A 17,370-nucleotide genomic window follows, 5' to 3' on the forward strand; every position below is an offset into this window, starting at 1 on the left:
CCCCGCCCTCCGCCCGGCTTGGTCATACACGCACGTGTGCCAGGTGCAAGCGGTGGCGGGAAAGAGCAGGACCGGCCCCTGCGCGGCCGGAAATCGGGTGAATTTTCTGTAGCGTGGAGGCGGCGGAGGCTTTCCAGTGACCCACATTCAGATACGAGGGAAAAAAAATATTGGTACGTTTGCCAACACTGAAAAACAAAAATGGTTTTGGGGCGGCTGGGTGGCTCAGTCGGTAAAGTCCGACTTCCGCTCAGGTCAGGATCTCCTGGTTTGTGAGTTCCAGCCCCGCGTCGGGCTCTGTGCTGACAGCTCAGAGCCTGGAGCCTGCTTCAGATTCTGTGTCTCCCCCTCTCTCTGCCCCTCCCATGCTCATGTTCTGTCTCTCAATAATAAATGTTAAAAAAAAAAAAAAACAAAACAAAAGAGAAAAACAAAAATGGTTTTATGAGCAAACGAAAGCCTACCGGAGAGAAAGTAAAAGAGGGGGAGAAAATATTTCCAACGTATGTCACAGGTACAGATAAGTAAATAAGACTGAGGGAACCAGAGCTCAAAATTCCAGTTTTAAAAAAGACAAGAGACATGAATGGACAATCTGCAAAAAATAGTATAAAACGGGCTCTTAAGTGAAAAAGTTTGGTCCTTCTAATAGAAATGCATATTACTCTGCGATATTTCTAACAATCCAATTTGCAAAAGTCAAAAGCGAGGGACAGGCTGTGTGGCACTCACTGCTGGTGGGATTCCAAGAGCCTACGGCTCCTGTGGAGGGGAACTTGGCAACGTCTAACAAAACTTGATAGGTGTTTGCCCTTTGACCCGGCAGTTCCACAGCTAGAAACTCAGCCTCAAGAAACACCTACACCAATATGAAAGTATGTATGTGTACAAAGTTACCTATTGCAGCATTATTTGCAATGACAAAATTTTGGAAACCATTTTAGTGCCAGTACATACATAGGCAATGGATTGGCCAAACCGGGACATCCACATCAGGAAGTACTATGCAGTTGTTAAAACGAGTGAGGAAGATCTCTATGAACTGATACGGAATGATTTCTAGGATATACTGATAAGTGAAAAAAACTACATACAAAAAAGTACGTACATTATGCTATTTTTATGTAAAATAAGGGTAAAGAGTAAACTATCCAAATATCTGCTTTTTAGTAAAAAAAAACAAAACAACTTAATCAACTAGAAACTAATTGGTTACTTACAGTGGCTGGGTGGGAATGGGGTGAAACTGTAAGAGGGAATGACATGTATTCAAGCATACTTTTGGGGAGTAGTTTTGACTTTTAGAAACGGTGTTTTAAGCAAAAAGTAAAATTAACAAAGATGAGGGAAGAGAAAACTAAAATTGAATACAAACAGAAGTAAACAAATGAACTAAATGGTATAGTAAATTAACTGCAGGGGAGAAAGTAAACCCAAATTACTTTTGAACACAAATCTTTGTATACCTTCTGTGTGTAAACAAGCAAACAAAACTACAAAGAAATTTTGAACTTCGCTTAGTTGGCAGTGGTCTGGTGTAGCAATTCTGAAAATATTTTCTGTGTTTTGTGGGATTAAGTACATTGACGAACATAATACTGATGGGAGGCAGCATTCTCACCGGGAGTAGGATGTCACAAACATGGAGGGAGGGATGGCAAGGACGAGCTCTGTGGATTGGAACCCGAGCTCTGTGGATCAGAATCTATTTCCTAGATCTGCCTGCTGAAAGAGCCTGGGGAACAGGACCACTTCAAGAGCCAGGAGCATTCCTGTGTCCGTATCTTGGTTTCTAAACACCATTGTCCAGCGCTCCCTGGAGTAATGGCAAGGAAAGTGAAAGATAAGGTAGGAACAGCTTGAAGTGCCAGCTGAGAGCTAAGAGGTGCTCAAATAATGATGGAAACAGGCCAGGAAGGACACAGTGGGGGCAGATTGACAGGGCTTCCAATGGCCAAATTTGCAGCAATTTGAAATCAAAATGAATTATGACAGTGGTGAATTATGACATTGGAAAAAAAAAAAAGGATCCGGGAGCCTCGGTGACTCGGTTGAGTGTCTGACTTCAGCTCAGGTCATGATCTCACGGCTCCTGTGTTTGTGTGTTCGAGCCCGGCATCAGGCTCTGTGTTGTCAGTGTGGAGCCGGCTTCGGATCCTCCGTCCTCCCCTCTCTCTCTGCCCTCTCCTGCTTGCTTGCTCTCTCTCTCTTTCTCAAAAATAAAATAAAAACAAAAAGAAAAAAAAAGGACGCATAAGTCCAGAATGATACTAAAAAGCAGATAATCTTACAAATACATACACAGAGGTAAAAGGGAAAGCCCTTCTTTACAGTAGAATGCCAGCTAATAAATACTAAAGGAACAGCAGAGTTAGAAAAGTAACTGCATTACAACTATTATAGCAATCACTGACTCAGGCAGGAGTTGTTAATGGATGCTAAATCCGCTGGTTGAAAGCTTGTTGGGGAATACTACGCAGGCTCACTCCACAGGAAACTTTATAGTGTGTGTGTGTGTGTGTGTGTGTGTGTGTGTGTGTGTGTGTTTACTGTTTATTTTTGAGAGAGAGAGAGAGAGAGCAGGGGAAGAGAAGAGAGAGAGGGAGACACAGAATCTGAAGCAGGCTCCAGGCTCTGAGCTGTCAGCACAGAGCCTGACACAGGGCTCGAACCCACAACCTGAGCCGAAGTCGGGTGCTTAACCAACTCAGCCACTCAGATACCCCTCCAGAGGAAACTTTATAGTGGAAAAATCTGGTAGATACCACTTTAACCGAGTGATCAAAGTCAGCATCATCAATAAGGGTGACCTGACATCATGTGCCCAAAATGCATAACCTGAATTGGATCATGAGGAAGCCTTAGACAAACTCAAATTGAGGGATAATGATATGAGATGGATTCTTAAAAATTGTCAAGATCTCGAAAGACAAAGATTAAGGAACCATCCAGATTAAAGGGGAATAAAGAGACATGACAACTGTATGAAATGTGTGACTTTGGAAGAGAGAATATTGCCATAAAGGATGTTATTGGGACAATTGGCAGAATATGAGCATGTACCGAACGAGATATCGGCCTTTGATCAATGTTAAGTTTTCTACATTTGAACATTGCAATGTGGTTGTGTAAGAGAACCTTCTTATTCTTAGGAAATTTATCCTGAAATACTTAGGGGTGAAGAGACACGATTTCTGCAACTAATCTCAAATGGTTCAGGGAAGAAGAAAAGTCTGTGTCACACCTTGTCCCACTTAGTGGACACACCCACTTTGCATAATATATTCCCTACTGTTGAATGTTAAAAATTTTCCCATTAAGGGAGTGCCTGGGTGGCTCAGTCGGTCGAGCATCTGATTCTTGGTTTCCACTCAGGTCATGATCTCATAGTGTGTGAGTGTGACCTCCACATCAGGCTCTGTACTGACAGGGCACAGAGCCTACTTTGGATTTTCTCTCTCTCTCAAAATAAATAAATAAACTTAAAAATAAATAAATAAAAATTTCCAGTTAAGGAGTGCCTGGCTGGCCCAGTTGGTAGAACATTTGACTTTTGATCTTGGGTTAGGAGTTTAAGCCCCATGTTAGGTGTAGAGATTACTTTAAGATAATAATTTGGGGTACCTGGGTGGCTCAGTCAGTTAAGCGTCCATCTTTGGCTCAGGTCACAATCTCATGGCTTGTGAGTTTAAGCCCCACATCGGGCTCGGTGCTAACAACTCAGAGCCTGGAGCTTCCTTCAGATTCTGTGTCTCCCTCTCTCTCTGTCCCTACCCCGTTCACATTCTGTCTCTCTCTCCTTCAAAAATAAACAAACACAAAAAAATTTAAAATAAATAAATAAAATAATTTAAAAAATAAAAAAGTAAATTTTCCAATTAAAAAATCACTCAATGTTGCTATCAATATCTTTGTGAATATAATTTCTTCTTTTGTTACCATTTTTATTTGTTATTTTTAGTTTTTTATTTTTTAAGAGAGAAAGCGGGGGAGAAGGGTAGAGGGAGGGAGAGAGAGACACTTAAGCAGGCTCCATGTGGAGCCCCAACACGGGGCTCAATCCCATGATCCTGGGATCATGACCTGAACCGAAATCAAGAGTCGGATGCTCAAACCGACTGAGCCACCCAGGCGCCGGTTGTTACCATTTTTAGAATAAATGCCCACAATTATGAATCCCAAATCGAAGAGTGTGTGAGTGTTTTTATGAGCTTTAAGAAGAGTAGTAGTTCAAGATGCCAAGAGTGGCTGATTTAAATAGAAGGTTGTATGTAACAGGGGAGGTGACGGCATAGAGCTACAAATAGCAGGAGATTCTAAAAGCAGCTGCTGGAGCTACGGTGCAAAGGACTCTTGTGTCACTAAGAAAACTCCCCACACCAAGCTCACAGCAGGACACTTAGCTGACTGAACCACGCAGGCACCCCACAGCAGACCTCATAGGTTAGTAACACCCCTGCCATTGTCCTGGGAACCATGGGTCTAATCGAAGCCACCATGGCCTAAATTTGGTGCACAGGGATTTGTGATAAGCTGGCTCACTGCCTCCAGAGGATTCTTGTAAAAACCACAATGTGAAGTTTTGTGTTTGACAACCTCACAATTCTCCAAGGCAGTTGTGAAAATCAGTATAAATTGCAAATCAGAAAGAACAAGCATGGGGTGCCTGGGTGGCTCGGTTGGTTGAAAGTCCGACTTCGGCTCAGGGCATGATCTCACAGCTCGTGAGTTCGAGCCCCGCGTGGGGCTCTGTGCTGACAGCTTGGAGCCTGGAGCCTGCTTCAGATTCTGTGTCTCCCTCTCTCTCTGCCCCTCCCCTGCTCATGCTCTGTCTCTCTCTCAAAAATAAATAAATATTCAAAAAAAAATTAAAAAAAAAAGCGTCTGGCTCTTGATTTCAGCTCAGGTCATGATCTCACGGTTTGTGGGTTCGAGCCCTGTGTCCGGCTCCTCGCCACTGGTGAGGAGCCTGCTTGGGATTCTGTCTCCCTCTCGCTCTGCCCCTCCCCTGCTCACTGTCTATCTCTCTCTCTCAAAATAAATAAATAAGCATTAAAAAAAAAAAAGAACAAGTATTTGGCCTAAAAGATATTCAGTTGAAAACAGATAAAAACCACTGGTAATTGGAGGTAAATTGGTATAACTATTTTGGAAAACAGTTTAGCATTATCTTTTAAACCCGAACAATATTAGCTCAGCCTAGCAATCCCTCTCCTGGGTCCACACCCGAGAAGTGTTTGCTCACAGGCTCTGGAGACAAGGGGACGTTCAGAGCAGCGTTGTCTGTCACAGCAAACAAACTGGAAAAAACTCCCATGTCCATCATTTGAACAGTGGCTAAATAAATGATATTGTAGTTGTGCACTAGAATATTAGCCGTGAGAAGGACTATAATGCAGCTATGCAAAATTATATGTGTCAATCTTAGAAAGATTGCATAGAAAAATGCAAGGCTCAGAAGTGCACTTACTGAAGAAAAAGTGCACGTACTTTAAAAAAAAAATGTTTACTTATTTTTGAGAGAGAGCTTGAGCAGGGGGGGGGGGCAGAGATGGGGGGAGAGAGAGAATCCCAAGCAGGCTCCTCTCTGTCAGCACAGAGCCCGATGCAGGACTCGAACTCATGACTGTGAGATCATGACCAGAGCCAAAATCAAGAGTCAGACACTTAATCGACCGAGCCACCTGGTGCCCCAAAAAGTGCACTTATTGAATTTAACCCAAAACAATGTACTTTGTAGGGATACGCTCATTTGTATTTAAGATATATTTTTTAAAGCAAGGGAATGATAAATGGAATAATGATGGAATAATAAATGGAGGATGAGGAGTCTGTGGGATGAGATAGATAAGAAGTACAGAGGTATTGGCAATATTCTAGTTCTTTTCCCGTTTAAATGTGCATTGTAAATCTCCTTCACAGGTGAAGAAATGCAAATGGCCAGTAAAACATAGAAAAACAAAGTTTTTCTGGTAATTCAAAAGGAAAGAAGAACTACTCTTTTAATGTTTATCTTTGAGAGACAGAGCACGAGTAGGGGAGGGGCAGAGAGAGGGAGACATAGAATCCAAAACAGGCTCCAGGCTCTGAGCTGTCAGCACAGAGCCCAACACAGGGTTTGAACTCATGAACTGTGAGATTATGACCTGAACTGAAGTCGGATGCTTAACCAACTGAGCCACCCAAGCACCCCAAGAACTACTCTTTTAAAGAGAGATACCATGGGGCGCCTGGGTGGCTCAGTCGGTTGAGCAGCGGACTTCAGCTCAGGTCATGATCTCGTGGCTCATGGATTCCAGCCCTGCACCGGGCTCTGTGCTGACAGCTCAGACCCTGGAGCCTGCTTTGGATTCTTTGTCTCCCTCTCTCTCTCTGCTCCTCCCCTGCTGGTTCTCTCTCTCTCTCTCTCTCTCTCTCTCTCTCAAAAACACTTAAAAAATTAAAAGAAAACAAAGAGATACCATTTTTCATTAATGGAGTAAAGATTTTTAACTTTATTTTTAATTTTATTTTTTTTAGCAAAGACTTTTTAAAAAGGCTGTGCTAAAATAAGCCCCTAATCCTCCATTAGGAGATAAAATGATACAACACTCAAGAAGTTTGGCCTTAGGTTGCAGTAGTCTTAGGTTCATATCCTTTGACCTAGTAATTTCACTTGTAGGAACGTAGGAATATATGCTGAACAATTACCAGAAAAGTGGCTAAAAAGTTTTGTATAGGACCCTGCTCTTCAGCACTGTGTGAGCAATCACTTGGGGAGAAACAAACAAAAAACAACAAAGCAGCCCAACAGAAGACTGTTTAACAAAATCATGGAACTCTCAGATGTGGAATATTTTGTATCTGTCAGCAATTATTCTTGAAGACGTGCACTCTGGTCACCCCTGAATTCTCCTTTTTTTATGGGAATCCTCGGCAGTGATGGTAGATCTCAAGTTGAGGCTTTCTCTGACCTGAAGCCATCCCCATCCACTTACCTGGAGGTCAGACTGGATTCCTTTTCCCAGATGCTTAGTCTTTGCATTTATCTCCTTTCTTTTCTTTGGGGGGGGGGGGGGAGGGAGAGGGCGGGCAGTATTCCTGATAGACATCATGTGTCATTGAAGGTCCTATCACAGGATAATGAATTCCCTATTCCCCAAAACACAGATGGGGAAGGCTCAAGTTCTTGCTGGCAGAATCCACGCTTGGGGCAGCAATGGAAATCTACCAGGGGCCCCTAGGAAAGGAAGAGTAAATCCAGATCTCAGTCACTCTTGTGATGAAGAAGTGACACCGGCAAAGCAATGCACTGAATAAGCAATTTTAAACCCATACTCTGCATCTCCTTCACTAAACATCCCATCAAGAGGGGCTCAATTTGGCTACTTTTCCCTCTTATTTAGCAAAACCTTTAGCCACCTTCATTTCACTATGTACCAGGAATAAAGACAGATCCCGCCCTTGCCTTTGGAGAGTTTCCAGCCTCAAAGAGAAGGCAGACGCACGGTTCAAGCGATTACAAGGTGGGTGAGTTGTTGCTGGAGTGTGTGGAAGGTGGGGAGGGGAGGCTCACCTAGCCTAGGGGTCGGTCCAGCGAGACCTCCCTGAGGAGGTGACACTTTGACATTTAAGGCAAGACCTAAGGACAGGCAGGAGAAAGTTGGGGCAGGCCAGGCAGTGTTCTGGGCGGCCAAGTGGACGAGCGACGCGAGAAGGTGCTCTTGGTGGAGCCAGAAGTCCCCGTTAGTGTGGCCAGCGGTGCCTGAGCGGTCAGAGTTTGGGGTTGTGCGGCGGCAGTGGGGCCCCACCGAGGGGTATCCCTACCTGGCCTTTCCCACTGTCTGTTTCCGACGCCCCTGCTGCCACCGGCTTTGCTCTTGGCGGCGACGCCCCCGCGCCCCATTCGGGTGCATTTCACCGGGCAGGTGCAGGTGCGGCCCTGCCGCGCGGGCCCCGGGCCCTGGTAACAGGTACGTGCTTGCGCGGATTGCGGGGCTCCGTCTTGCCAGGTCAAGTGCCGGTCCGGCTCCACCAGGCACTAGGTGCGGGCGCTTCTCGGTGGGTTCTCCAGCTCGGGTTTCCTGCCTCTGAGCCTGTTTATTCCCCTAGGGGGAGTTATTTATAGAAAGGAAGCGTTTGATCGCCTCCTGCTCTTCTGGTTTTGCTTTTTCTTTTCTTATTCAAGATGCCTGACTGGGGGCTGGATGCAATCATCTTTTCAGGGTTGAAATCTAGTTCAAAGCGGGCTGTATACAGCAGCTCCAATTCAGCTGCGTCATCTGCTCTTGGCTTCCCTAGGAACGGGCCCTTGTCTCTATTTAGGGCTTTACGAGCATTTTTAAACACTGTACATATAACTCTGTGGTTACTGAGTTACTTCTTCCTTTTTCACAGTCTGAATTTCTCCTTTATTCCACCAGATTTATATTATTTTATTGTAAACTGCCTGCAATGCTTTTGAGGCTAAGAAGTGGGATTTGCATAAACTCATTTTATTTTTTTGTTTAGCTATATTATAGTTTCTTTTTAAAAATTTTTATTCAAGGGGCGCCTGGGTGGCTCAGTCGGTTGAGCGGCTGACTTCGGCTCAGGTCATGATCTCGCAGTCTGTGAGTTCGAGCCCCACGTCGGGCTCTGTGCTGACAGCTCAGAGCCTGGAGCCTGTTTCAGATTCTGTGTCTCCCTCTCTCTGACCCTCCCTGGTTCATGCTCTGTCTCTCTCTGTCTCAAAAATCAATAAATGTTTAAAAAAAAATTTTTTTTTATTCAAAAGTTAGCTACCATAAAAAAAAAAGGTAGCTAACATACAGTGTAGTCTTGGCTTTAGGAGGAGAACCCAGTGATTCATCACTTACATACAATTCCCAGTGCTCATCCTAACAAGTGCCCTCTTCAATGCCCATCCCCCATTTTCCCCACTCCCTCCTCCCACCTCTCTCAACCCCCGTTTGTTCTCTGTATTTATGAGTCTCTTATGGTTTGCCTCCCTCTGTTTTTATCTTATTTTTCCTTCCCTCTTCTATGATCATGTTAAGTTTCTCAAATTCCACCTATGAGTGAAATTATATATCTTTCTCTGACCACTTATTTTGCTTGGTATAATACCCTCCAGTTCCATCCACATTGTTACAGATGTCAAGATTTCATTCTTTTTCATCGCTGAGTAGTATTCCATGGTGTGTATATGTGTGTGTGTGTGTGTGTGTGTGTGTGTGTATACACCACAACTTCTTTATCCATCAGTTGATGGACATTTGGGCTCTTTCCATAATTTGGCTATTGTTGATAGCGCTGCTTTATTATAATTTTTTATCTGAACTGTAGTTGACAATGATTTAGGTGTACAACATAGCAATTCGACAACTCTGTATGTTATGTTATGCTCACCACAAGTGTGGCATAAATACATTTAAAAAATCACAGGTTGGGGTGCCTCAGTGGCTTAGGTGGTTAAATGTTGGACTTCGGCTCAGGTCATGATCTCACGGTTTGGTTTGTGAGTTCTAGCCCCTTGTTGGGCTCCATGCTGGCAGTGTGGAACCTGCTTGAGATTCTTGCTCTCTCCTCTCTCTGCCCTTCCCCTGCTCATGCTTTCTCTCTCCATCTCAAGATAAATAAATAAACTTTTGTAAACAATCAGGCAAACAAATAAATAATCACAGGTCAACCTGCAAAGCAAAGGACACCAGAAAGGGCCATGGCTGCTTTTCTGGGTCCCTTCCTGGAGTCATGATGCTTGTGCCTCTATGGAAACACAAATTCAGTGAAAATAAGAAACCAAAGCCATGATGGCCTGGGAAAGTGGGGGGCTGCATGTAAAACGCTCCTATTTTCCCACCGATTCTTTCCACCAAACTTTGCTTTCTGACCCATGAAATTTCCAGTAGCAAAAGTTTATAAAAGGACTTTTTTTTTTTTTTTTTTTTCCTGTTTAAGCAGTGATTGGCTTTCCCTCAGCACATGTCTTAGTTCCTAGGAAAAAAACGTCCAGGTTGGCTGAGGGAGAAAATTCAGTTATGATGTGGTGCTTGCAGCCACAAGGGGAGAACCCATCTGTGCTGGTGTTACTGAAGCGTCTGTAATTTCCGGCTGAATTTGCTCTTTGGTAAATTATCTTCGTCTGTACTTTGCTGGGTGACATTCTCAGGGTGCTCTGCCGAAGGGCTCTTGAAACTTTTGACCCTCAGTCCTGTCACTCTCCCAGTTGTCCCTTGATGTCCCTTTGGTCTTTCTTGCCCTTTTCTCAGGGCTCAGACAGGCTCTGTCCTGGGTTTTACCCAACAAATTGTATCCCAATGGTTCTGTCCTCTTTCCTAGATACTGGGTGGGTGTGAGCAGAGATGGATGTCTACTCTGAATTTTCTAAATTAATGTGATAGATACTAATACAAGCAGTAGTCCAGAACTTGACACCGACTTCTATTTAAATCTCATTCTGTTGGGACATTAAATGACTTAACCTACAGGAGGGGTTCAAATGGTAGAGGCGTGAGGCATAGTGACTGATCATCTCAGGAACATTTGGGGGCAAACACACTTTTCCATGCCTCAGAAGGCAAGCTGATCCTCTTGAAAGAACCCTGCTTTGGGTAGACCACAGCCCGAATTTCCTGTGTTAGATGGACATAATAACATCCTAAAAGGATGAAATGAAAGCACCTTGCCTATCTATTCCCCTCCTGTTGACTTGTCTAGGTGGGCTGTCCCTGGATCACATCAGGCACTACTCAGCCCTGCGTGCCCACCTCCTTCTTAGTCCTCAGCCAGCACCACGTGGGTACTGTTATCCTCACAGGAGAGCTATGGGTACAGAGGTACCGGCTCACAGTCGTATGATCACTGTACGTGTCCGTGCCCAGGTGGGGAATTGGGGGTCTGGGGCGAATTTGAACCCAGGATGCCCGAGTCCAGATGAGGGCCTTCACTATACAAACTGCACCTCACACAGGCTCAGGGGATACAGTGCTAATGCTCTCTTCATTTTGGTCGTAAAGGTTTTAGTCAACTGCCACAGTCATTCATTTGACCTTTTACCAACCAGCCTTTTAAAAGTGAGGCCTTTTGTTCAGGAAATAGGAAGACAGCAAGAATGTACTCGAGGTGAGTGGGGCTCCCCTGTTTGCAGTTCAGTCTCTGATCTATTGAGGGGGTTTAGACTTTTGAAGCTGCTGAGTACCATGTGTGTGTGTTTGTCTAATCTTCTAGAAGTTTATGGTACTAATCGCCCCAACTGGAGGTCCTGTCTGATGGGCAGGAAACTATTCACAGATGGTGACTCCCTTCCCCCAACCAGGAATGGATTTTTATGTACTTGGGATGAAAAGGACCACTCCTGTCTGTTGGATGAAGATAACTTTGCTTTCAGGGGAGAGAATTTTGTGAGCACTTCGCTCTCTAGTGGCCAAATAGGCAAAAGAGGTAATAGTTACACCTCCTCTTACAAATTGAGATAGGAGTCAGTTTAGTTTCAACAACTTTTATTGAGCACCCAGTACATCCTAGCACAGTGCTAAATACCAGGATTATGAATATGACTAAGATGTCACTGCAAATCACGTCCTTGTAATGTCAATCACGTAAATGTAGTAGGATCCCAGAATTTTATTTATTAAAAAAATTTTTTAACGTTTATTTATTTTTGAGACAGAGACAGAGCATGAATGGGAGAGGGTCAGAGAGAGAGAGGGAGACACAGAATCTGAAACAGGCTCCAAGCTCTGAGCGGTCAGCACAGAGCCCGACGCGGGGCTCGAACTCACAGACGATGAGATCATGACCTGAGCCGAAGTTGGATCCTTAACCGACTGAGCCACCCAGGCGCCCCAGATCCCAGAATTTTAGAGCTTGAAGATGATCTGGTGTGTGTCACTCCATTCTTTTGAAATAGTTGAGAACTCGGGGTCCAGAGAGAAAATGATGTGAAGACCACATGGCTAGTTAGGGACAGGGGGAAAAGTGCCAATGAAATTCAGTAGAAGGTCATCCCCCAATTTTTTAACTTTTTGAGATAATTTTAGACTTACAGAAGTTGTGAAAATAGTACAGAGATGGGGCGCCTGGGTGGCGCAGTCGGTTAAGCGTCCGACTTCAGCCAGGTCACGATCTCGTGGTCCGTGAGTTCGAGCCCCGCGTCGGGCTCTGGGCTGATGGCTCAGAGCCTGGAGCCTGTTTCCGATTCTGTGTCTCCCTCTCTCTCTGCCCCTCCCCCGTTCATGCTCTGTCTCTCTCTGTCCCAAAAATAAATAAACGTTGAAAAAAAAAAAAATTAAAAAAAAAAAAATAAAATAAAAAGAAAATAGTACAGAGTTCTTTGCTCAGCTTCTTCCAGTGTTAACATCTTACACAACCATGGATTTATCAAAACTAGTACATTAATGGAACTACCAGACTTCAGATTTCACTAGTTTTTCTACTGAAGTTCATTTAATTCCAGGATCCAATCCGGGATACCACATAGCATTTAGACGGTCTTAAACACTGAATTTTCCTATACTTGAGATTAAGATGTTATTCAATCAGTGACATTCAGCTGTTGTACAGAAACTGTATCCCAAGCCTCTTTTGGCTTTTGGAGCAGGCTTTGTTTTCGGAGCCAGCTCTTTGCCTGGATCTTGGTGCAATCTCACTTACAGCTTTTTGGGTGTGCCCAAGTTCTAGACCAGCCCAGCCTGTCTGATCTGGATACAAAACGCTGCCCTCAGGGCTGGCAGCTCAGCAGCCTGAACCTTCTGTCCCTGTTCCCTCTCCAGTCTGATTTCTATGTATTATTGTTGTGCGTAGAGCATTCTTTGCTCTCACGTGTCTAGTTTATCTGGTGAAGGACTTTGGGGTCAGAAAGACAGAAATTCAGCCTCCAGCTCCCCCATGCAGTCGTGGCACCTTGAGTGAGTCACTCAACTGCTCCTCTGCAAGATGGGGGCAACAGCCACCCTGTGGAGTTGACAGGGTTAAACGGAAGACTATACGTAGTGATTAGCCTAGTGCATGGTGCACTGATGTGGAGTGAATAAAGGAACGGGTGGATGGCACTCCGAGACCAGGCTAGCTGGGTACTGTGCAAAGTTCTCGAATGCCACGTGAGGCCCCCCCTGAACTTCCTGGTGGGTAAGGGCAGACCCTGAAGGGTTTGAGTAGGGGAGTGATGTGGTCAGAGCTGACTTTAGAAAGTCACAATGCAGAGATGGGCTGGATTACAGAGTAGTGGGAAGCGGAAGGCCCAGAGGGAGTCCTTAGGAGGTTATTATGTTAGTTCTGGAGAGGAGATTATTCTGTTCGTTCTGAAGAGAGGAGGTAGGGAACTTGGCCTGAAGGAGGGGTGGGATGGAGATCTGGAACTCTCTGGAGACTAGAGACAGTGTGGAGGTGCCACACGTATCATTTTGTGGAGCATTTTCCTTTCTCCAACTGCTGACATGTAGTACTGTAGTACATTTCTTCCTCCTTATAGACATACCACACATATAATTACATCTGTATATTTATAGATATGCTTTTCTAGAGATTGTAACTGCTCTCCTTCATGAGAAGAGACAGAGGAGACACAGACATGGTGACAGGTGGGGACGGTCCTCCTGCAGTGGGTACTCAGCATCCCTGTCCAGACCTCAAGTCCTTCCTAAACTAAATTTCCTTATTATGTACTTCAATTGCTTGATTAAACAGTTAATATAAATTAAGCTTATCAGTACGGCAAACCTGATGTTGTCTTAGATGTTTCAATATTCTTTAAAAATCTTAGTAAGATTTCAAGTTAAAAGCTGGGCCTAAAAAAGCCTCATTGTCTAACACATTTCAGGCATATACATACTAAATACACATAGATTCCTTACTAATCCAGAAATATACATCTATGGTTTTGTTTCTTCTAAGCCTGTCTATATTTAACTCAAAACTTTATTGGATTGGGGGTGGATTTATTTATTTATTAGATTTTATTTTTAAGTAATCTCTATACCCAACGTGGGGCTCAAATTCACAACCCTGAGATCAAGAGTTGCATGTTCCTCTGAATAAGCCAGCCAGGTGCCCTAGAAGATGGATGTTTTTTTAAGAAAACAGTTACTGCCCTGGTTAACTGAGATCATTTATCATCAGAGAGTTTTGCTGTTTTTTTTCCAGAGTCTTTAATGAGACACTGAATCCTACCTATCACGATCCTATCAATGATTCTGTAATCTCTAAGAGTGCAATCACTTAGCCCTTCTCTGGATTCAAGTCAAAGCATTACTTATTTCTGAACCAGAGAAGCCTGTAGCTCCCACACTGGGTGATCAATTCTCAAGATTCATCGAAATTTTAAGATCTTTGGACCTAAGGACATCTTGTACTCTGCTATATTTTTAGGACTACCCAACTCTTCAGGAGCCTTAAAATGAGAGCCAACTGAATTCTGGCCCTCTCAGTTCTGGCTTCACAGCTTATGGGGTCTTTGTACTGATGATTCTCCCTTGGCTCAGAAATAGCCTTCTAAAGGAAGAACTTAGCATTTACTAACTTTCCTTCGATAGGATAAATGAGTCAGTACAACTGTAATCAAATAACAAGACTCACAATACTTTTATTGTGGATCATCATGAACTCATGGCTCTTCATAAATTTAATGCATTTCAATTTGATACTCAAATTGTCCTGATTTGGCTGGGGGCGGGGGGGGGGGCGCTCCTGTATCCTTTTGACACAATTCTATTTTTCTTTGAAGCTTACCTTCTTTCTGGCACAGGTGTCTTGGAGTAGGCACTGCCTTAACACCTGCACCAGGAGTTTCTGCGAGGATCTCTGGTTCCTTTTAATGGAGAAAATAGCACGCACACTGGGAGCTGAGCACTAGGGTGCATTTCAGGGTAAAGTTGCTTTGAGGCCATCTTCGTGAGCAAAGCTGGAAGAGGTATTTCTTTTTCTCTTAAAGACAGGAGTTTCTATTTTCGATAGTTTGAGGTGTTCTAAGTCAAAATTCTTTTGATCCTCTAATTTTATCTCCTTTCCTCTTTATGTTGATTAATCAAGTTGTCTTTTGCTTGATTTAACTATGTGCATGTTCTAAAACAGTATACTAATGTGAGCATTAAAGCTCATATTGAATCATATACTGAACAGATCTCAAGATTTTCCTACAGTTCCCTTGATTCTTAGTATCCCAGGAAGGATGTTTAGTAATTCATAAACTCTTGTTTGGTATGGCTCATTGTATATTTATCTGATGGAGAATTTTCTGCCACTGTTTTCATTCTGCTTTCAACTTACGGGTGCTGGTCTTCTAATAGCTGACAGTTTCAAGTTCGTACAAGGTGGTACAATTTGGCAACTGGTCCCCAGCATCCTCCAGATATTGACTTACTGGAGGAGGGTCCGCCTGGCCATTCTACCTGGAAATCAGCTCAGTCTACAACGTTCTCTAGAAGTTTCATTTCCTCATTACCATGTCCCTATACTGTCACTTAAACCGCAGTTATAAGATACATGTGTGTGCGATCTTTAGCCAAACTGGTTCTGCCTATTATCGAACAACTGATATTAGAATCAATACATTTTACATAGTTGATAAGTAAATTTTAACTATGCTGAATCCTATCTTAAAACTTACATCTTTTAAAATATATGTTAATACTCTCTTACCAATTTAATGTGTTACATACTGTTATGCCAAGATTTAGAATGAATAAATTCAAATGATTTCCCTAGTTAGCATTATCTTGACCTACTCCCAGTCAACATGTTTATTTTTACTGCAGGGACATAGCTATTATTTTGGCATTCCATATAATGAAGAAATGACATATTGAATATAAGCTCTTAAGGTTTTATGTGAAAGCATCCTTTAATTCTTGGGTCAAAATTCACATTTTGCCTTTATTATTATTATTATTATTTTTTAAGTAATCTCTACAGCTGATCTGGGGCTTGAACTCACGACCCCAAGATCAAGAATCACATGCTCTTTAGACTAAGCCAGCCAGGCACCCCTATTATCTGTATTTTTAATTACAGATAACTGTGTAGAACTTAGAGTCCTTTTAATAAATGTAAAACTTCCAAAAGCAACAATATTAGAAAAATAACCAAAGTTTATAAAAATAAAATGCAATTAAAATAGTAAGTTCTCAGCTTTCTTATATAATTATAAGGAATAGTTTATGGAACTGTACAAGGCATTTAATACAAAGGTTTCCTATTTGGAATAAATGTTTTTAAAAATTGGGATTCCAGAATCGATCCTTGACCAAAGGTGGGGTCTTTGACCAAGGGTGGGGTGTTGGTTGGTTTGATCTGTACCTTTTTGGGGCCTGGCATTTGTTAATCAGCAAGATTTAAAATGACAACTTTTTTTCCCCTTTGAGGCCCTGATCACCGCCCAGTTCTAATTTAAACGTGTCCTGGTATCTTGTTTCTATCAGTCCAAATTGTAGTTTTCTTTTTGGTTTTAAACCAATAATAAAAAGGATTATTGGCTTCAAACTGTTTAATTTACTTAACAGTTAACTGCATATGCCAACAGTCACCCTGACACTTTCTGGCTTAATAAACATACCACAGACATTCAAAAAGTTAAAGAATGTTATAGCTTTTACTAACAAAAACCTCATGATTTCAACCAAATTTGTATTTAAATAATTTTTCTGGAGGACATTTTCTTCAAACGGATGGTCATTCTTGAGACCCTGGGCTCTGTGAATATCGTTTGTTTTAGCACTCCCAACACCGACGTGGAGGGAACAGATTCTCTTACGTATAAAGCAGAGACTATGTACTTCAATTGCTAAACGTGAACTGTTTACAGTTACAGCTATTTAAAATTCAGCATCTGCTAAACGCTTCCCATTAGACTAAGCTCCCTTCACAAACTACCCTTCTCGGCTCTGGCCATCTGACTGAGTTCAGAATGCTTTCCCAAGGCAGACAGAGCTAATGTCAGTAGGACAGGCTTCCCCTGGGGAGGAACAGTTAATCTATTTAATGGGGGAGGACAGGTCCTCTGGGGGAGTGACACTCTTTTGGTTAACACTCTGCCTTGTCCCTAAACCATCATTTCCAGGGCATGCCTCCTAAGTGCAGACTAGAGACTGGGTCGGCTTTTCCCGTAGAAAGCCAGTCATGGTGAGGAGTTACTGAGCTGGTGTTCAGTTGCTGGCTGGTGAGCACTTCAATTCTTTCCTGCAGTGATGTTCTCCTAAATGACAGTGTCTTGCTTTTAAACTTCTAGTCTGTGGTTCTATTCCTAGTCTGTTCTCTACAACCATCTGGAAGAGTCTAGTGAACGGTCCAGAGCGACCCAGACCCAGGGAGTGATAGAAGTGGACTTCAACAGTGCTCCGATTTTTTTTTTTAACGTGTTTGTGAATCACCTGGGGATTTGGTGAAAGTGCGGATGCTGATTCAGTAGGTCCGGGGTGG

General features: G+C 43.1%; 1 protein-coding gene across 4 annotated transcripts in view; it reads left to right on the forward strand.

Annotated features, from left to right (window-relative positions):
- Window positions 1-17,370, forward strand: part of HLCS (holocarboxylase synthetase) — a 239,755-nt gene continuing 222,385 nt past the window's right edge. For 2 of the 4 annotated variants that reach the window (XM_045501412.1, XM_045501417.1), the window contains exons 1-2: window positions 7,652-7,952; window positions 14,681-14,866. The gene's annotated coding sequence lies outside the window, so the exon portion shown is untranslated. Of the gene's footprint in view, window positions 174-7,422; window positions 7,506-7,651; window positions 7,953-14,680; window positions 14,867-17,370 lie in introns of those variants that run through there. The other 2 variants (XM_045501413.1, XM_045501414.1) reach the window with 2 other exon arrangements.

This window comes from Leopardus geoffroyi, chromosome C2 (assembly GCF_018350155.1).
Source record: "Leopardus geoffroyi isolate Oge1 chromosome C2, O.geoffroyi_Oge1_pat1.0, whole genome shotgun sequence".
Taxonomy (NCBI): Eukaryota; Metazoa; Chordata; class Mammalia; order Carnivora; family Felidae; genus Leopardus; species Leopardus geoffroyi.